We start from the raw sequence: 22207 nt of genomic DNA, 5'->3' as shown, positions 1-22207 counted from the left end.
GTAAATCCTCCGCCAAGGGTCAATTCATCTTGACCCCCTGGTTTTCATTTCTCTAATTGTCTCAGGTATTTTTTAGACCCCTTGGAAACTCTTCATTCAGTGAAAAGCTTCGGGGTCAGTAAGAATTCAGTTACAAAGGGAAGGGGTGGAGGGCTGGAAGAGTTGAGAAGGCTTCCTTTGAAGTGTTTTAAGAAGCTTTCAGAGGCCACCCAGTTGACAAAGTAAAAACAGCAATGACCTTATGCACCCCATTTTATTCACGAAAAGTAAGCTTTCTTGAAATGGTATCCTCACCTAAGAAGTTGCTTAGAGCACACATTGTCCAATTTCAGTTTCCTAGAGCACGTATTGTCCAGTCACAGCGGTGGTAAGAGGTTGGGAAAGGAGCTATTAGAATGGAGGGCCTCTGGGCGGGCACTGGCTCCGAAGACAATTGTTCCCACTTAATGGGCCCCAGCATCCTCCTAGCTTTGCATTTTAAAAGGAGGCCCCAGAATAGTGAGAAAATACTTTATTCCTAAGAACTGACCCAGGTTACAGGGATTTCAGGCCACATGGGAAGCCAGCAGGGGAGATATTTAGAGGTCAACAGGTCTTTGGGGGGCCCTCAAATCATCTTGATTGAGAGCCTTGTACTCTAGCTTCCAACTCCCAGTAATGAAGACTTTGAGGAAAGGAATCAATTGGAAAGCAGCCCAACTGTTTAACAACCTTGACGGCGAATTTCTCCTTTTCACTAACTGGATTTTCGCCTTCTGTACTTTAAGCCTGTTGAATTTTTCCATTTTCACTTGAGAGTTGGTGGGCAGAATCTTCTCTTTTAAAAAAAAAAAAAACTTTTTTCTTTATTTGCTGTCAACATTTTATTATGAAAAATGTCTAACATACAGGAAAGTTGAACAAATAGTACTGTGAACACCCCATATACCCACCATTTAAATTCAACAAATGCTGACCTTTTGGTATATTTGCTTTATCTATATACACACTGTACATACATATTTGCTTTATGTATGTATATACATTTTTTTGCTGGTCTATTTAAAAGTAAATTGGAGACCTAAATGTAAGACCGAATACTATAAAACTCTTAAGAGAAAAACATAGGCAGAACACTCTTTGACATAAATCACAGCAAGATCTTTTGGGATCCACCTCCTAGAGTAATGGAAATAAAAACAAAAATAAACAAATGGGACCTAATTAAACTCCAAAGCTTTTGCAAGCAAAGGAAACCATAAATGAGATAAAAAGACAACCCTCAGAATGGGAGAAAATATTTGCAAACGAAAAACTGACAAAGGATTAATCTCCAAAATACACAAACAGCTCATGCAGCTCAATATCAAAAAAACAAACAACCTAATCAAAAAATGGGCAGGAGACCTAAATAGACATTTCTCCAAAGAAGACATACAGATGGCCAAGAGGAACATGAAAAGATGCTCAACATCACTAGTTATTAAAGAAATGCAAGTCAAAACTACAATAAGGTATAACCTCACACCGATTAGAATAGGCATCATTAGAAAATCTACAAACAATAAATGCTGGAGAGGGTGTGGAGAAAAGGGAGCCCTCCTGCACTGTTGGTGGGAATGTAAATTGATACAGCCACTGTGGAGAACAGTATGGAGGTTCCTTAAAAAACTAAAAATAAAACTACCATATGACCCAGCAATACCACTACTGGGCATATACACTGAGAAAACCATAATTCAAAAAGACACGTGCACCCCAATATTCATTGCAGCACTACTTACAAGAGCCAGGTCATGGAAGCAACCTAAATGTCCATCGACAGACGAATGGATAAAGAAGATGTGGTACATATATACGATGGAATATTAGCCACAAAAAGGAACGAAATTGGGTCATTTGTAGAGACGTGGATGGACCTAGAGACTGTCATACAGAGTGAAGTAAGTCAGAAAGAGAAAAACAAATATCATGTATTAATGCATATATGTGGAATCTGAAAAAAATGGTATAGACGATCTTATTTACAAAGCAGAAATAGAGACACTGACGTAGAGAATAAACATATGGGTGTCAAGGGGGAAAGGGGGGTGTGGGATGAATTGGGAGATTGGGATTGACATATATACACTACTGATACTATGTATAAAATAGATAACTAATGAGAACCTACTATAGAGCACAGGGAACTCTACTCAGTGCTCTGTGGTGATCTAAATGGGAAGGAAATCCAAAAAAGAGGGGATATATGTATACATATAGCTGATTCACTTTGCTGTACAGTAGAAACTAACACAACATTGTAAAGCAACTATACTCCAATAAAAATTTTTAAAAATAAATAAAAAACAAAAAGACAACACACAGAATGGGAGAAAATATTTGCAAATGAAGCAACCAACAAGGATTAATCTCCAAAATATACAAACAGCTCATGCAGCTCAATATCAAAAAAAACCAAACAACCCAATCCAAAAATGGGCAGAAGACCTAAACAGACATTTCTCCAAAGAAGATATACAGATGGCCAACAAGCACATGAAAAGATGCTCAACATCACTAATTATTAGAGAAATGCAAATCAAAAGTACAATGAGGGGGCTTCCCTGGTGGCACAGTGGTTGAGAGTCCGCCTGCCGATGCAGGGGACACAGGTTCATGCCCTGGTCCGGGAAGATCCCACATGCCGCGGAGTGGCTGGGCCTGTGAGCCATGGCCGCTGGGCCTGCGCTCTGGAGCCTGTGCTCCGCAAAGGGAGAGGCCACAACAGTGAGAGGCCTGAGTACCACACACACACACACACACACACACACACACACACACACACACACACACACACACACACACACACAAAACTACAATGAGGTATCACCTCACACCAGACAGAATGGCCATCATCAAAAAGTCTACAAACAATAAATGCTGGAGAGGGTGTGGAGAAAAGGGAACCCTCTTGCACTGTTGGTGGGAATGTAAATTGATACAGCCACTATGGAGAACAGTATGGAGGTTCCTTAAAAAATTAAAAATAGAACTACCATGTGACCCAGCAATCCCACTCCTGGGTATATACCCAGAAAAGACAAAAACACTAATTCGAAAAGATACATACACCCCAATATTCATAGCAGCACTATTTATAATAGCCAAGACGTGGAAGCAACCTAAATGTCCATCAAGAGAGGATGGATAAAGAAGATGTGGTATATATATACACACACACACACACACAATGGAATACTACTCATCCATAAAAAAGAATGAAATAATGCCATTTGCAGCAACATGGATGGACCTAGAGAGTATCATTTTAAGTGAAGAAAGTCAGACAAAGACAAATATCATATGATATCACTTATATGTGGAGTCTAAGAAAATGATACAAATCAACTTATTTACAAAACAGAAACAGACTCACAGACATAGAAAACAAACTTATGGTTACCAAAGTGGAAAGGGGTGGGAGAGGGATAAATTAGGAGTTTGACATTAACATACACACACTACTATATATAAAATAGATAATCAACAAGGACCTACTGTATAGCACTGGGAACTCTACTGTAATAACCGTAGAGTTATTGGGAAAAGAATCTGAAAAAGAATGGATATATGTATAACTGAATCACTTTGCTGTTCACCTGAAGCTAACACAATATTGTAAATCAACTATACTCCAATATAAAATAAAAATTAAATAAAATGATAAAATTCCTAAAAGACTGCAGTATAAAAATAAAAGTAAATTGGAGACATCATGACACTTCACCCCAAACACTTTAGCCTGCATATCCTAATATAAGTTCATTCTCATATATAGCTATCACAGAACGAGCACCCCTAAGAAAATTAACAGTAATTCCATAATATCATTTAACTCTTAGAATACCCAGACCATAGTCAAATCACCCCAATTTCCATCATAATGTCTTATAGCAGTTTCTTTTTTAAACCAGGATCCAATCACAATTCATACATTTGGTTTCTTTAGTCTTTTTGGAATAGTCCCCCTACTTCTTTTTATAAATGACATTATCTTTCTGAAGAGACTTTATAGGAAGTCTCACATTCTGGACTTGTCTGATTATTTCTTTGTGGTGATATTTAACTTGTTCTTCTCTCTCCTAGATTTCCTGTTGTTATGAGTTGAATTGTGTCTGTCCCCTGAAATCATACGTTGAAGCTGAAGGTGTGCAGAATTTGTCACCTTAAAATCTGCCTCTTTGGCATAAGGATTATTTTTGGTTGATTGTTTTTTAAGAAAGTGCAGACATAGGAAAAGCTCTGAAAACCAAGTAGAAGTTACTCTTTGTAAGGGACATTTACATTTATAAGGGAGGTCTCCATTTGTAAGGGTGTCTCCCTCTCTGTACCAGGAAGAGATGATGACTAAACCTCTGGAAACTCTTATCAGTGGAGAAGGCACGGACTCAAATATTCATAACAACCATACCCTTTTTTACTTCATTTTCCTTGTGCTTTTCCTGGTAGCCTACCATAACTGCCTCCCCTGTCCTCCCATCTGTCTTTGTCTTTAGCTGCAGATGGTATTTAAGGTGGTGGCTTGAGCCACTTGGGGGGATTACTCAGCTTTCCTGGGTCTCTCCCATGTAAATAGGCAGTATACATGTTCTTAAACTTCTGTTTGTTTTTCTCTTGTTCATCTGTCTTTTTATTACAGGGAGGTCTCAGCCAAGAACCTAGAAAGGTAGAGGGAAATTTATTTTTCCTCCTCTATAAGGCCCTAACCCCCAGTGCTTTAGAATATGACCTTATTTGGAAATAGTGTCGTTGTAGACGTAATTAGTTAGGATGAGGTCATACTGGAGTAGGGTGGGTCCCTAATCCAAAATGACTGGTGTCCTTATAAAAGGAAAAATGTGGAGATAGATGTGCACACAGGGACAACACCATGTGAACATGAAGGCAGAGATCAAGGTGATGCTTCTACACATCAAGGAAGATGAAAGATTGCCAACAAACCATCAGAAGCTAGGAGAGTGGCATGGAACAGATCCTCACAGCCCTCAGAAGGAACCAACCCTACCCACACCTTAATCTCATACGTCCAGTCTCCAGAACTGTGAGATAATAAGTTTCTGTTGTTTAAGCCACTCAGTTTGTGGTACTGTGTTATGGCAGCCTAGTAAACTAGGCTATAAACTGGATGTTAGGTCTAGAGGCTTGATTAGATTCAGGTTAAACATTTTTGGCAAGAATGCTACCTAGGTGACACTGTGGTCTTCATATTGCATCACATCATATTACACCACATAGCCTCAGTCTACCTCACTGTAAGTGGTGTTAACTGTGATCACAGGGTTAAGGTCATGACAACCAAGCTAAGTTTTTCTCTTTGTAATTAAAAAGGAACTTGAGGGGTGATACTTAGATACCACATAAGTATACGGCCTCCATCAATGTCACCCAATTGTTTTAGCATTCCTTAATGATCCTTGCCTGAATGGATTATATTCTTGGAAGATGCCAAAATGATGCTACTGTAAAAATTCATTTGCAACTGTTAGCTGGCATTCTTCTATAAAGAAGAATCAAAAGGAGGCAAACAAGTTTTTCCTTAAAAGTCGGGGTAAACGCTTAACTCTTTCCTTTGGTTGCCAATTTTCAGAATAAAGTGTTTGTATAATTAGTCATCACCAATCACTAATGAGTTTTTTCTCTCATTTGAGTGTCATGAGGGACTCATGATACTCATGGTTTTAATTTATTCAATCATCATAAGCAAAGGCATTCATTTTTCCTCTTGATGCTCAACTGTTCCCATTGGTCTTTTGGTGCTTTCTTAATTTCTGGCATAAGAAGCCCCAGCCTCACCTTACATATTGTCTGTACCAAGCCAGAAATAAGCCATTTCTCCAAGAAGCACTGTTTCCTTCTATTAGGGAATTTAGAAACCAAGATGTGGTTTCAATGTAAGCTTATTGCTATTGGGATGTCATTGCTTCTAGACCAGAGAAGTGAACAGCGCTATGAAATAGATGGGCCAGCTTCATGGGCAAGCTACCAGGACAGTCATACAGGCACTTGTGCCCAGAAGGGCCGTGTGCTTGGAATTTAATACTCTGTAATCACTGTCTTGAAATTATTTGCAATTTTATCTTTATATTTGTATTTGGTCAGTAGAGTCCAATGTGATAATGGAGCATGCGCCAGGGGCTTGGAGCCTCAGTTCATGCTTGGGTCCCCAGGACAGGTTCCCAGGGGCTGCTCCTGTGCCTCCTGGTGCCCTGGGCCCTGCCCAGCCTCCCCATCTCCAACCCTTCCTAGCAACCACTGTTGGCTGCCCTCTGTCCCGAATGGGAGCCTGGGTATGAGTGTAGGGAAGGTAGGGTTGGGTGCATTTGCCCCACAACATCTTGGGACAAGGCATGGTGGTGGTGTCCCCACCCCAGGTTAGCAGTGCCACATCACACTTAGCAGGTGACCAAGCAAGGATAGCCTCTCCCCCACCACCAATCCAGATCACTAGTGTATCCCAGCACTAAAGTTCCAATATGCTTGGAGGTCTCCCATTAGCTGTTGAGTTGGAGCAGCAGGCCCATAGGAAGGGGAAATGGCTGGCTTGACTTCCCTGCCCCTGGCCCGGGGTGTACATCATATCACATTAGTCATGCCCCATTGTCACAGGGCAGGGCCCCTGGGGGCCTGGGAGCATCTGTACTTGCCTCCTAAGTATCCCATGCAAAGGGATACCTTTTCTTCCTCCTTCGCATTTCCTAAATCTGGTTTGTGTTAGTCTCTTCCGGCCAGCTCAAGACAGTCTCCAGGATAAGTCACAAAATACAAATTGTGACGTTTCAGCTATTCCACATGCAAGTCAAATGCTCTTACATTTGCTTTTAAAACTGACATTGTACAATATAAAGACTAAGGGTAAAATTCATGCTAATAATTTAAATTTTTAATTTTTCTTTACTTAGAACACCATTAAATGGCAAATAAAAAACACCATGACAAGCTGAGTGAGTGAGAGACTGTAGAAGAAAGGAAAAGCCTTTATGTTTTACCTTTAATGGCACTTTATTCCTGGTTTTTGAACAAATAGCCCCACATTTTCGTTTTGCACTGGGTCACACAAATTATGTCGCTGGTCCTGAAAAATATATATACGTTTTATATTTTTATATATATAATAACATATATTATATATATATTAATCATGATATCATGCTTGATATATATGATATATATTAATCATGAGATCATACTGATATTTTCCATTCAAATTTAACATTATAAGGCTTTTTCAAAAGTTATTTTATACATGTATTTATTTCCTATTATACTGAAGATTTTAGTTCTATATATAATTAACATAATTACTTATTTGCTTTATCTATAATACAAAACATACACCTACATGAGTTTCAAAATTTCAATACCAATGCTACCACTAACAATAAAACTACAAAGTAACATTTAAGATTCTTTTCACTTCTTTTTGACTTCAGTACAGTTGAAATACTATGTTCATAAATTATTTGAAATAATTCTTGTCTCTGAGCAATTCTGTTACCTTTGATATAGAGTCAGGTTTATTCGTTTCTTTCCAATTTTAGGCTTTGCTTTGTCTTCTTTTTTATTTCATTGCATTTTTTGGAAGTTAAACATTTATATATTTCAAAAGTCAAGCTATATAAAAAGGCATACTCAGGGAAATCTCTCTCCAATTCCTATTCTCTCCTCTTCAGCCCCTTCCCAAGCTCTCTACAGGTAACTGTTTCTATTAGTTTCTGGTATTTGGGGGGAGGGGAGAGCAAACATATACACATATTCTTACTTCCTTTCTTTTATATACAAAAGATAAAACACTATATAAATGCTCTGCACATCTTTTTAGCAAAATAACCTCCATATCAGTACACAGTCAACTTCTCATTCTTTTTATACAATTGTATAATACTTCATTATGAGGCTATACCTTTGTTTATTCAATAGGTCCTTTATTGGTGGACATTTCAGAGTTCCAGTCTTCATTATTAAACATAATGCCACAATAAATAACCTTGTGCATTTATTATTTCATAATTATAGAAGCATACCTACCAGGTAAATTCCTAGCAGTGAGATTGCTAAGTCAAGGGGTAAGTGTAATTTTGTTAGATAAACCAAATTCCCTTCCTTGGGAATTGTACCATGTTGCACTCCCACCAGCAACGTATGAGAGTACTTGTTTCTTCACAGGCCTGTCAACAGTGTGTTCTGTCAAACTTGAGGATTTTAGCCAATGTGATTTTGGTAAAATGGTAACAGTGTAGTTTTAATTGGCATTCCTATTATTATGAGTGAAAGTAAGCATCTTTTCAAATGTTCATTTGCATTTCTCTGCAAACTCTGCCATTTGACAATTTTTTCTATCAAGATGTTAGACTTTTTTGTCTTCATTGTTAAGATCTCTTTATTTATTAGGGAAATTAATCTTTTGTCTGTCATATACATGTCAAATATTTTCTCCAGGTTTACATTTGATTATGATTATGTGTTTTTAATGTAAGAAAATGTATTAATCTTTTATTGATTGATTCTAAATGTTGAGTCAGTTCGAAAAGCTTTCTCTACTCCCATATTAAAAAGAAATACAAGGAACTTCTGGTTTGGGCCAAGATGGAGTGCTTCATTCCTCCCAGGGCTTTCCCTTTACAACTAAGAAACCCTGGCTATAACACAACAAACAAGCTTAGGAAGACTCTGAAAGGTGGAAAGAAGTCAAACTTCCCAGGCACCTGAAACATGACAACGCAGGGGAGATCCCTGGGTTTCCTTACTGCCTCCCTTATATCCCAGACAGGGCCCGGTAGAAACCTCAAACCAAGAATTGCCAACAGGTACAGATAAAAGAAAAAGCTTCAAGAAAAGCTGGATACCCCTAGTTGAGGGACCAGAAAAAGGATGGCAAAACAACAGAAAACTCTTTTGGCAACACCGGCACTACTCCAACCAACCAACAGAAAAAAAGCACGTCTCCTTATGTGGGATCTTCCAAGCCCCACTGGAAGAAGCAGGTGGTGTTCTAATTTCCCTGCAGGGGTACTGATGGCGCTGAGCAGAGAGCTGAGCTTCTATCCCTGTGCAAGGAAGCAGGCAGTGCTCTGATTCCCCCCCCATAGGGTAGTATCAGCAGATCCAGCAGTGAGCTGAGCCTCCACCCACACTGGGTAGTAGGGGGACTTAACGAGGCAGTGAGAAATGAAACTAGTCAGTACTCTGATCTCCCCCCATCCCAAGTGTTAGCAGGGCCCAGCAGTGGGGAACTAAGTATCCACCCCCATCTGGCATCAATGACACTGGACAAGGTGGTGCTAATCAGGTCTAGTCAGTGCTACACCATCCACTATTCTCCTGCTTCTTGTGTCAGCATGGTCCAGTAGGAAGCTGAATCTCCACAGCAACCCAGTAGCAACAAGATTGAATAAGTTGGTGTGAAACAGGGCTAGCAGGCGTTCCTTTTCTCTCCCGTCTGCTCCCATCAGCAGGTCCCAGTGGAGAGGTGGGCCTCCAGTACCACCCAACATTAATGATGAGGCTGAATGAGGTGGCGAGAGGTGAGCTAACCCAAACTTTGCTTTCTCCCTCCCCTAGTATCAGTGGGACCCAGTCAGGAGATGAACCTCCATCCCTACCAGGCATCAACAAGGCAGAAGGAGGTGGTGAGAGGTGAGGTTTGTTGGCATTCCACTTTCCCCTTCCTCTCCCTGTATGTTTGAGGGGCTCAGCACAAAGCCAAGCTACTGCCCCTACCCTGTAGCAAAAAAGCAGTGAGTCAACCCTTGGCTTTACCCCTCACTAATGTCAGTGGGAACCAGCGGGGAGCGGAGCTTACATCCACACTAGGAGGCAATGAGATGTCATGAGTCAGTGCCCTATTTTCACTGGGAAGGTGTCCATGGAGCCAAGGGGGGAGCTGAACTTCCAGCCCACATATCTAAAATATGGCAGTGGAGTCACTGCCTACTTTTGCTGGGGTAGTATCATCGAGCACCAGAGGGAAGCTGAACATATACACCACTCAGCCCTCCTGCTACAACTCAACCAGGGGACTGACTGTTTAAAAAAAAAAAAAAAGAATTAATAGGATCCAGAGTCTACTGATATAGTATCCAAAGTTTTCAGGATACAATTAAAAAGTCACTCATCATACCAAGAACCGGAAAATCACAACATGAATGAGGAAAGACCATCAATAGACACCAACATGGAAATGAATCAGATGATGGAATGATCTGACAAGAATTTTAAAGCAACCGTCATAAAAATGCTTCAACAGGCAATTACAAATTCTCTTCAAACAAATGAAAAAATATAGAAAATATCAGCAAAGAAATACAAGTTATATAAGAAAACCAAATAGAGATTACAGAACTGAAAAATACAATAATAAAAAGAGTGGAGATGACAGAAGCAAAAATCTGTGAATTTGAGGACACATCAATAGAATTTTCCCAATCTGAACAACAAGAGAAAAAAATGAACAGTCTCAGAGACTAATGGAGTAATAACAAAAGATCTAACATTTGTATCATGGGATAGCAGAAAAGAGAGAGAGAGAATGGAACTGAAAATATTTTTGAGGAAATAATGGCTGAAAACTTCCCAAATGTGGTGAATTCAAGAAGACTCAAGAAACTGAGTGAAACTCAGACAGGGATAAACCTAACAAAATTCATGTCAAGACACAAAACTTCTGAAAAGTTTTGAAAACCAAAAAGGAAAAAAAAAGAAATCATGAAAGCAGCCAGAGAGAAATAATGCATTACTTATAGTGGAATACCAATTTGAATCACAGGGTATTTCTCAAAGGAAACCATGGAGGCCAGCAGGAAATAGCACAATATTTTTCAAGTAGTGAAAGAAAAGATCTGTCAATTGTGAATTCTATATCAAGTGAAAATATCATTCAGGAATTAAGAGGAAGTAAAGGCATTCTTGGTCAAAGGAAACTAAGAAAATTTGTTACTAGCAAACCTACCTTTAGAGAATGGCTAAAGAAGTTTCTCTAAATAGCAGAGATGATAAGAGAAGAAGGCTTGGAACTTCAAAACGGAAAGAAGAACATCAGAATGGGTAAAAGCAAGAAATTAGAAATAGAAGAACAAAATAAACCCAGAGGAAGGGAAAAATAAAGATATGAGCAGAAATCAATGAAATTAAAAACAGGTACATAAGACAGAAAATCAATGAAACAGAAAGTTCTTCTTAAGAAATTGATAAAAACTGATAAACTTTAGCAAGAGTGACAAAGAGGAAAAAAGAGAGAAGACACATATCATCAATACAAGAAATAAAACATCGGATATCATTTCAGATCCTGAAGGCATTAAAAGGATAATAAAGGAATACTATGAACTGTATGCTCATAAATTTGAAAACTTAGAAGGGGACCAGTTCCTCCAAATCCACAAACTACCATACTCAACCTCAATAAAACAGGCAACCTAAATAGTCCTATAAGCACTGAAAAAAATGAATTTGTAATTAAAAAGCTCCTGAATGGTTTCACTGGGAATTCTACCAAACATTTACAGAAGAATTAACACCAATTTTACACAATCTTTTCCAGAAAATAGCAGATGGGAAAACTCTCCAACTCATTTTATGATGCTAATATTACCCAGATACCAAAACCAAAGACAGTAACAAGAAAAAGAAAAGAAAAAGAAAAAGAAAAACTGTAGAATATCTCTCATGAACTTAAACACAAAAAGTCCTCAATAAAATATTAGCAAATCTAATCCAGCAATATATAAAAGTAATTATACACCATAACCAAGTGGGATTTATTCTAAGTGTGAAAGGCTGGTTCAACATTTGAATACCAGAATAGCTATAATAAAAAACAATAGTACAAACACCTAATGTTTGCAAAGATGTGGAGAAACTGGATCACTCATACATGGCTAGTGGGAATGGAAAATGGTACAGCCACTCTGATAAAGAGGGCAGCACCTTTTTAGAAAACTAAACATGGCTTACCATACAACCCAGAAATTGCACTATTTGGCATATATCCCAAAGAAATGAACACTTATGTTCATACAAATATCTGTATACAAATGTTCATATAAGCTTTATTAATAATAATCTAAAACTGGAAATAACCCAAATGTCCTTCAGTGGGGGACTGGTTAAACAAACTGTGATACGTCCATACCAATGGAACACCACTTAGCAATAAAAAGGAACAAACTATCGATACAGCAACAGTTTGGATGGATCTCAAGGGAATTAGGCTGAGAGAAAAAAGCCAATCCCAAAAGGTCACATACTACATGGCTTTATCTATACAACATTCTTGAAATTATAAAATTATAGAAATGGAGACCAGATTAGTAGTGGCCATAGGTCAGGGATAAGGGAGGAGAGTGTGACTATAAAAGACAACATGAGGGATCCCTGTGGTGATAGAAGTGTTCTGTATCTTGACTGTATCCTGGTTGTGATATTGTACTGTAGGTGTGTTAGTCTGCTCAGGCCTCCATAACAAAATACCATAGACTGGTGGTTTAAGCAACAGACATTTATTTCTCACAGTTCTGAAGGCTATGAAATCTAAAATCAAGGTCCTGACAGATTCAGTTTATTGTAAGGGCCCTCTTCCTGGCTTGCAAATGGCTACCTTCTTGCTGTATCCTGACATGGCCAAGAGAGAGAACTCTGGTGTCTCTTCCTCTTCTTATAAGGGTACTAATACCATCATGGGGGCCCCACTCTCATGACTTCATCTAAACCTAATTAACTCACAAAGGCCCTACCTCCAAATATTATCACATTAGGGGTTAGGGCTTCAACATATGAATTTTGGGAGAGAACATTCAGTCCATAACAAGGTTTCTTTTTATTACTGTGATAAATTTTTATTATTGTGATAGCATGAAGTTTGCCATTCTGACCATTTTTAACAGCATAATTTAGTAGCATTAAGCACATTCACAGTGTGATATAACCATCACTGCTATCTACTTCCAAAACTTTTCCATCACTCAAAACAAAAACTCTATAACCATTAAATAATAACTCCCCATTTCCCCTCTCAGCCCCTGGCAACTTCTATTCTACTTTCTGTCTCTATGAATCTGCCTGTTTGTACTATAGTTTTGCAAGATGTTATCATTGGGGAAAACTGCTAAAGGCTACACAGGATCTCTCTGTATTATTTCTTACAACTGTATATGAATCCACAATTACCCCAAAATTTTTAAAAAGAAATTCATTCATGTTTTTGTCTATTATTTTTATTATTATTAAAATCTCTGATCCATTTACTAATTAACCTCTTAATCTCCTGAACTAGTGCTGCATCACATGGTGGCAACCACTCCTCTCCCCTAGTCAAACATGTGGCATGTGGCAACAACTCCTCTACCCGAGTCAAACCTTTTTACATTGGATCAAATAATTTTGGTCTTTTCAACTTCTCTCATGCCCACTTTCTACCTCTTAACCATTTTAGTGAATGTTCCAGAAGACAACATACTTTCAAGGAAAGACAGAAATTGGAACAGCCACAAAATGAATACATAACACTAACAAGCAACTACAATGACGACAGCAGGAAAAACTACAATGATTTATTAACTGCTAGGAATTCTAGATAATTACAGCTGTCCCTTGGTATCCACAGGGGATTGGCTCCAGGACCCCCTGTGGACACCAAAATCCATGGATTCTCAAGTCCCTTATATAAAATGTCATGGCAGGATATTTGCATATAACCTATGCACATCTTCCCGTATACTTTAAATCATCTCTAGATTACTTATAATACCTAATACAATATAAATGCTACGTAAATAGTTGCTGGCATGCAGCAAATTCAAGTTTTGCTTTTTGGAACTTTCTGGAATTTTTTTCCCAAATATTTCTGATCCAGAGTTGGTTGAATCTGCAGATGTGGAACCTGTGGATATGGGGAGCCAATTGTATATCATTTAATCTTTACATCAACATTGCAGGAAAAGTATTATTAGTGCAATTTTATATACAAAGAAATTTCATCTTGGAGAGGTTAACTAAGCCAAAATTACACCTTTATTAAAATGATGGAGAATGCAGGTACATTTGGCATAAGAGCTTATGCGCTTTCCTCTGCGAAGAACTGAATTGAATCCAGAAACTCTCATTTGGAAAGCAGCAGGACATTCAGTTAGCCCAGGTCTTTTCTTGTCCCAGGTCTCAGAAACAAAATATCACACTCTAACTCTGTATTAGTTTGCTAGGGCTACCATAACAAAATACCACAAACTGGGTGATTCAACAACAGAAATTAATATTCTCACAGTTCTGGAAGCTAGAAGTCCAAGATCAAGATGTTGGTAGGTTTGGTGTCTCCTGAGGCCTCTCTCCTTGGCTTGTAGATGGCCTACTTCTCCCTGTGTCCTCACACATTCTCTCCTCTGTGCATGCACGTGCCTGGTGTCTCTTTTTGTATTCAAATTTTCCTTTGACACCAGTCAGATTGGATCAGGGCCCACCCCAATGGCCTCATTCTAATTTAATCACCTTCGTAAAGGCCCTATCTCCAAATACAGTCACATTCCGAGGTACTGGGGGTTAGGGCTTCAACGTGTGAATTTGGTGGGAGGGACACAAATTCAGCCCATAACAGGCCCTGAGACTGGATGTGGGTGGGGAGGAGAGAAAAAAGGAAGTTTAAAACCAAGATAAACACCTCCACAAAATCATGTGTTTCAAGTAGGTGCAATCCTGCTCATTTACATTTCATCTAGCCCAGAGTCTTCTAAACTTCTTTTGACCGTACTCATGATAAAATTTTTTTAATACATTTTGCATTATGGCTCAATACATATGTATTTATTATTATAAAACCAGACAAGAGTCACAAATTAATTCTGATCTTACTATTTGCAATGCATTCCAACATTTTCTATTTTGTTCTTTTGAATTAAAAGATTGTTAGTTGCCCCTCACTGAATTGATTTTAGGAACTGCTCTTCTTTACAACCTGCTGTTTGAAAATCAATGTTCTAATTTGTGCTGTCAGCAGTGATTGTTAAATTATTTTGTTCATTCTACCACTGCTCTTAAATCCCGGATCCCGCTCTCTTACCACCCCACACATGTACTGGATCAATTGAATTTTGTTTTTTTTCAAAGCCTCGATCCACTTATTCATTAGTTTCATTTCGTAATTCTTTCATTTCTGTCAACTGCTCAGGAAACTGTGGCGCCATTTCCTCCGTAACAAATAGAAAATTGCCATCTAATGGTGGAAGGGAGACAGTGCAGGCCTACATTTAGCATCCTTCCACCCTTTTTTTTTTTAATCTCTGCTTTCCCCCCTTCCCCCTTTCTGATGCAATTTTCACAAATACTTGGCAGCATTTTAGTAGGGATTCTTTAAAAATCTTCCTGAAGTGATATTGCATTCTGTAAATTTAGCTACTCCTTTCACAGAAGCTTGAAGGTCCGGGTGCTAGATGCAGCTCTGTCCTATACTAGCTGTGTGACCTTGAACAGGCTACTTTACCTCTCTGAGTCTCAGTTGTCTTAACCAAAAAATGCCGTGATAAAACATGCCCTGACAACTTTGCTGAGTTGTCTTGCAGTTCAACAAAGAAAATACAGCCTGTTTCTGCCCCTTCCCTGTCTATCCTCAACTCCCCAGGCAGATCCTGTTAAAACTAAGTCAGATCATGTCACTCCCTGCTCAAAACCATCAACTGGTTTCTCAGAGTAAAACTCCAAGTCTTTACCATCACCTAAAAGGTCCTACATAATGTAATCTGCTCGGCCCCCTAATACCACCGGGTAGGGACATTGGAATGCCACTGCCTGTTTCCATAGGGCCAAGGAGGGGGGTTGGGTGGAAGATCAGTTCCCTGTTTGGCCCCCCTGGAGTAGGGTGTGTATTATCAAAAAGATTTTCTGTTCTGGAAGGCCACCATTTTCCTGTTCCTTTGGCTAGGGAAACGGCTTTTCTTGGAGCTTTTTGTTCCTTTTCTTTTTTTTTCTTTTTTTTTTTTTTTTTGCTCTGTGCCTGTTGGAAGTTCCAGACTGGAGGCTTCTGCAGCCATTGTCCAGAACGTAGAGGCAATAAGGAAGCCAAGGAAACTCACTACCATGTTGTTCCTCAAGTCCTGAGGTCCCTGGACCATCTACCATCTTCTTTCCACATTTCAGATTCTTCTTATGCTTGTTTGTGTGCTATTTCCAGGGTTTTGTTTTTTTTTTTAAGTTGTAAGAGATAGGATGTGGTAGGAATGGGGCTACTCCATCTCAGACAGAACTGGAAGTGAATATTAGATTTGAGAACCTCTGAAGAGGGCCCAGATGTGAAAAACATACAATGCTGTTTGTGCTACCTTAGAGGAACCTTTCCACGTAGCACTTGAAGAACCACCTTCCCTAGGAAAGACAGAGGAACTCTCACGTACCTATCTTGCAGACACAACAAAACAGAAAAAAAAAAAAACACAAAAAAACAAACAGGGCAACCAGCTAAGGCTGTAGAGGTTTTTCCCTGAACAGAGACATCCCACTGAGGCAGTGAATAGGACTGAAATCAGTTATATTCGCCTTTCAAAACTCTGTCTTGGTGTGGGCAAACCCATGAGGAAGACATGCCATTTTGTAATTCATTTGCCAAGAAGGGGCACCATCTTGTATGCAGAAGGTGCTGTTATGGACTTGGAGGCACTAAACATACAAGTTATATCTTCACTAGAGTACCTCCTTACTATAATTATGACCATTCTTCCTCTCTGTGCTTGTGAACTCAGAGTTTGGTATGTCTTTGGGTCTCTGGGGAAGAAGGGGGCCCTCTCCAGGCAGCTGTCCTCTTTCGGTTTTCTCATCAATTAGGAACCTTTCCACTTTCCATCTTCCAAAAATTACTTAAAAGTTCTGGTCCACTGATGATATCCTTCTTTTTTCAGAGCTTTTATGGATGAATATTTTTAAAAATATCTATTTGGATGTTTCACTAGGATTTTGGAAAAAGGCAAGACAAATACAAGTGTTGGTTTCTCATCTTGTGCTTGAAATCTGACAATGACCTAACAATGACATTTGAAAAATTTGTCCAGGATGCTTGTGTCCTATCAACCTTAAAATAATAAAAGATGCAATGAAATAAAGTAAAACACAAATTTACAATCTAACTAAAACCTCAACAGTATTGATATCAGAAGTTTGTAAAAGAGGAAACAATAGACAAAAGACTTTGTAACTTCATCTCATACCTCCTAGCAACTAAAATGAAGAAGAAAACCAAACATATAAATGACAGTAATACAATCTGAGAAAGTTTCCTAAATATATTATTACTATAATCTCAGTCTCTCCTTACCTCTTCCTCCCTCCTTGTCACTACTCTTTCTTTCTACACACACACACACACACACACACACACACACACACACACACACATACACACACACGCAAACACACTCACCACAGTACTATGGCTTTTTAGTGAAAAGTTAACTATTTTTGTTTACAGAAAAAGCTTCTGTTTTTTTTTTCATGTAAACTCAGATAATGGATTAGAAAATATTAAGTTCTTATTTGCATAGTTAAGAATTAACCTTACCCAAACAAAAGTCTGGCTTGTGTCCATGGCTCTAGGGAGGTAATGTTTAAGTCCTTAGTAGTCCCACCTGATGAGTGTCTTTGTTTTACTTGGTGGGGGGGCAGCCTTGGACCACACCAGATACTCTAACAATGTGATTTACGGTGGGGCTTTGGGTCATGTGGTATCAGCTCCCCTCTGGAGGAGCTGGAAACTAAGATTGGCCACACAGGCAGTCATCTGTGTCTATGTGACTGAGTCCCAATAAAATCTCTGGACACCAAGGCTCAGGTGAGCTTCCCTGGTTGATAATAGTCTGTGTGTATTGTTACACATCATTGCTGAGAGGAGTTAGCTTTGTCCATGACTCTTCGGGGAGAGGACAGTTGGAAGCTTCTCACTTGGAACTCTCCTGGACCCTGTCCTATGCACCTCTTCCCTTTGCTGATTTTAATCTGTATCCTGTCACTGTAATAAACCATAACTATGAGCTTAACAGCTTTTTTTGAGTTCTGTGAGTTCTTATAGTGAATTATTGAACTTAAGGGTGGGGTTAGGGTCCCTCTGACAACAATACCAAATATTGTCAAAGACAGAGTAACAGGAATCTCATTTATTGTTGGTGGAAATGCAAAGTGGTACAGCCACTTCGGAAGAAAATTTGGCAGTTTCTTATAAATGTAAACTCATATAATAGACTTATCACATGATCTGGCAATTCTGCTCTTAAGTATTTACCCAGGTGAACTGAAAGACTATACTCACACAAAAAAACCTGTATGCTAATGTTCAGAGTAATTTTATTCATAATCACTCCAAACTGGAAACAACCACAACTGTCAAAGAAAACAAAAGAAAAACAAAAAAAAACTATGTTATATCTATGCAATGGAATACTAGTTGGCAATAAAAAGAACATACTTGATTCATGCAACAATGTGGATGAATCATAAATGTATTTTTATAAGTGAAAAAAGCCATATACAAAAGGCTATGTATTGTATGATTCTATCTATATGTCATTCTGCAAAAGGTAAAACTATAGGGATGGCAAAAAGATCAGTAGTTGCCAGAGGTTGGGGTAGAAGACAAGTTAACTACAAGTGGTTTGCACAGGAAAATTTTTCTGTTATGGGACTGACTCTTCAGTATGGTACTAGAGTGGTGGATCCATGATTCTATGCATTTGTAAAAACCCATAGAATTTTACAAAACAAAAAGTAAACTTTATGCAAGTAAAAAATGTCAACCAAGATATCAGGGCATCCCAGGATGGAATGAAACATGTGACAAATGAATTTCAGTATATTACAAATGCATGACATGACTTCACTGAAGGCTGTGAGAGAAAAAAAGCCAACCTCATTAATTTTTTAAAAAATAGGCCTATTTTTGAATAATTTTAGATTTACAGAAAAGTTACAAAGATAGTACAGAGTTCCTTATTCAATTTTCTCTATTGTCAACATCTCTCATTTTCATGGTACATTTGTCAACTAAGAAACCAACATTAGTACATTACTATTAACCAAACTGTAGACTTTATTTGGATGTCACCAGTTTTTCTATTAACATTCTCTTTTCTGTTCCAGGATCCAATCCAGGATACATTGCATTTATTTATGTCTCCCCAGTCTCTTCTGGTCTTTGACAGTTTCTCAGTCTTTCCTTGTTTTCCATGACCTTCACACTCTTGAGGAATACTGGCCTTATATCCAGTAAAATGTCCCTCAGTCTGAGTTTGTCTGATGTTTTTCTCAGGATTATACTGGTATTATTAGTTTTGGGGAAGAATACCATAGAGGTGAAGTGTCTTTCTTATCACATCATATCAGTTGGTATATATTATCAACTTCACTTATTACTGATGATGCCAACCTTCACATCACTTGGTTAATGTAGTGTTTGCCATGTCTCTCCACTGTAGGGTTACTATTTTTCCTTTTCCCTACTTTACTTTGGATATGAGCCACTAAGTCTAGCCCACCCTCGGAGGGAGTATCCACCTATATTATTTGGAATTCTTTTGTAAGCAAGACTTGTCTCTCCTCCCCCATTTATCTATTTATTCAAGCATTTCTGATTAACTTATGAAAACAGTGTTTTCACTGAACAATCTAAGGCTAAATACAAAAAGAACTTTACATAAACACTGTATTCTAGTTGATAATTTTGTTTCTCACAGCAACAATTCTAAAACTACTTTACATTTTTATTGTTGAACAAATAAGTAAGCAAATTGTGGTAATAGGACCCAGATTTCTCCCTGTCAGAGAAAGAACTTACAAATAAGCAAGTGGGATAAGCTAGAATAAACCCAGAGGTGCTGGGGTGCTAGATTAGAATCAGAAATATCAGTATGAATACAGGTAGGTAGGTAAGTGGGAAGGTAGGTAGATAGATATTTATAGATAGATTGATACAGAATTATAGATATTTGTGTATACAGGAGTTAGTATACATACATATATTTCCTTTCTCTGTCTGCTGAGAGGGTCTAGAAGCAATGACATCTCAGTACCAATGAGCACTCCCAGTGCCCAGATCTTGGCTTTTAAATACTACTCTCTAATAAAAGGAACTCGGGTTCCCTGGAGAAATGGCTGAATCTAAGGATGGAATACACTACCTGTGTACAGTAATACACTGATATCCATATTATTACATGACATATTTTAAATATTGGCAACTAATTACATAATTGAAAAAATATGTATGCAAGCCATTGGTGTAGGGGCCAAACACCTCTAGCAGCTGAATAGAGCCTATGGGTCAGAGCCATTGTGTATGGTTGTGTAGGCTATGTACTGCAAAACCCTATAGGCACCATTCATGTAGAACACAACATAAACAGTACCCTTAGGGTTAGGCAGTGTATAATCATACAAGTGCTACACCATGGGGTCAGCGGTTTGCAATGTTTGCTTGATCTCCTTCACCAAATTTGTGTCAACATCACTGCCAGGACTTCGAGTTCCTCTATAATATGGACCTTTTCCAGCCAAATATCCCTCTACTGAACGTTCCTTAATCTGTCTTACATCCTAAAGGGACCACATGCTCATCAATCAATTTGTTCAGGCTTTTCTCACACCCTTCTTGGTTCATGCTGCTCTCCCTACTCCTTTCCTTATTTCTTTCCCTACCAACTCATCTCCACTAGAATACTACCTGTTTATCTTCTCCCAAGAAGCCTCAATTAACTGTGACCTCATTGCCCTTTGAAGCTTTATAAAGAGAAAAGAGTCATTTTTGGCATTTGTCCTATTCTTCCTCTTATAATATAAATCTGAGTTCAGGATTCTTATTTATCATTTTGTCCCAAAGTAGGGCCTCCATATAATAGTTGTGCAGGCTATGCATCCTGCTCTATGTAGATGCGCCCTCTGGAGGTGTGCAGTGTACAGTCTGCCCAACTCTATGGAGCAGTCCTGCAATATTAATGCTTTCCACATAAGTGTCCTGTAAATCGCTATTTAGTTGAAATAGAAACATAAACTTCATAGTTCTATAGGAGTAAGTTATAGAATATATAAAATACATTGATTTTTTTGCTCATGTACAGGAAAGATGGTTGCATAAAGTAAGTTTTTACTATCAAATTTTTAAAAACATTTAGCTCCTAAGGATCTCTAGATGTGAAAATTCAAAAGCCTTTTTCAACTCTCTAGAGGTACCATTTATAATTGAGTGTGTATGCAAGCACTCAACTCTGATGGAATTTTTCATTCTTACTCACCACCACAACAAAAGCAATAATGTTTATTTGTCTACAGTGACTTCCCCTTCTCCATCTGGCTAACTTCTTCTCATCTTTCAAGACTCGATGTCTCCATCGACAGATGAATGGATAAAGAAGATGTCATGTATATATACACAATGGAATATTACTCAAACATAAAAAAGAATGAAATAATGCCATTTATAGCAACATGGATGGACCTAGAGATTTATCATACTAAGTGAAGTAAGTCAGACAGAGAAAGACAAATATCATATACCACTTATGCATGGAATCTAAAAAAAATGATACAAATGAACTTATATATAAAACAGAAATAGACTCACAGACATAGAAAACAAACTTATGGTGACCAAAGGGGAAAGGTGGGGGAGGGATAAATTGGGAGTTTTGGATTAACAGATATACACTACTATATTTAAAATAGGTAAACAACAAGGGCCTACTGTATAGCACAGGGAACTATATTCAATATCTTGTTATAACCTATAATGGAAAAGAATATATATGTGTAACTGAATCATTTTGCTGTACACTTGAAACTAACACAACACTGTAAATTAACTGTACTTCAATTTTTTAAAAAACTCTGGAGGGCTTCCCTGGTGGTGCAGTGGTTGGGAGTCCGCCTGCCGATGCAGGGGGCGCGGGTTCGTGCCCTGGTCCGGGAGGATCCCACGTGCCGCGGAGCGGCTGGGCCCATGAGCCATGGCCGCTGAGCCTGCACGTCCGGAGCCTGTGCTCCGCCAACGGGAAGGGCCGCAACAGTGAGAGGCCCGCGTACAAAAAAAAAAAAAAAAAAAAAAAAAACTCTGGAAATGAAAAAGAAGACTCAATATCACCTTTAGAAGGCTTCCTGAATCATCTCCCACTTCTGTAGGGCTGATGCTCTACTGGACCCCATAGTACCCAGTTACTTCTATCATATAGTGACAGTA

General features: G+C 38.5%; 1 long non-coding RNA gene across 1 annotated transcript in view; it reads right to left on the bottom strand.

The window, feature by feature from the left end:
* The window catches only part of LOC132418885 (uncharacterized), a 92934-nt gene that overhangs the window by 6658 nt on the left and 64069 nt on the right, over positions 1-22207 (bottom strand). Inside the window, exon 3 of the long non-coding RNA XR_009518048.1 lies at positions 7008-7093. This is a non-coding gene — a long non-coding RNA (uncharacterized lncRNA). The remainder of the gene's footprint in view (positions 1-7007; positions 7094-22207) is intronic.

The sequence above is a fragment of the Delphinus delphis genome, chromosome X, assembly GCF_949987515.2.
Source record: "Delphinus delphis chromosome X, mDelDel1.2, whole genome shotgun sequence".
NCBI classification, from domain to species: Eukaryota; Metazoa; Chordata; class Mammalia; order Artiodactyla; family Delphinidae; genus Delphinus; species Delphinus delphis.
This window is presented reverse-complemented; position numbering and strand designations above follow the sequence as displayed.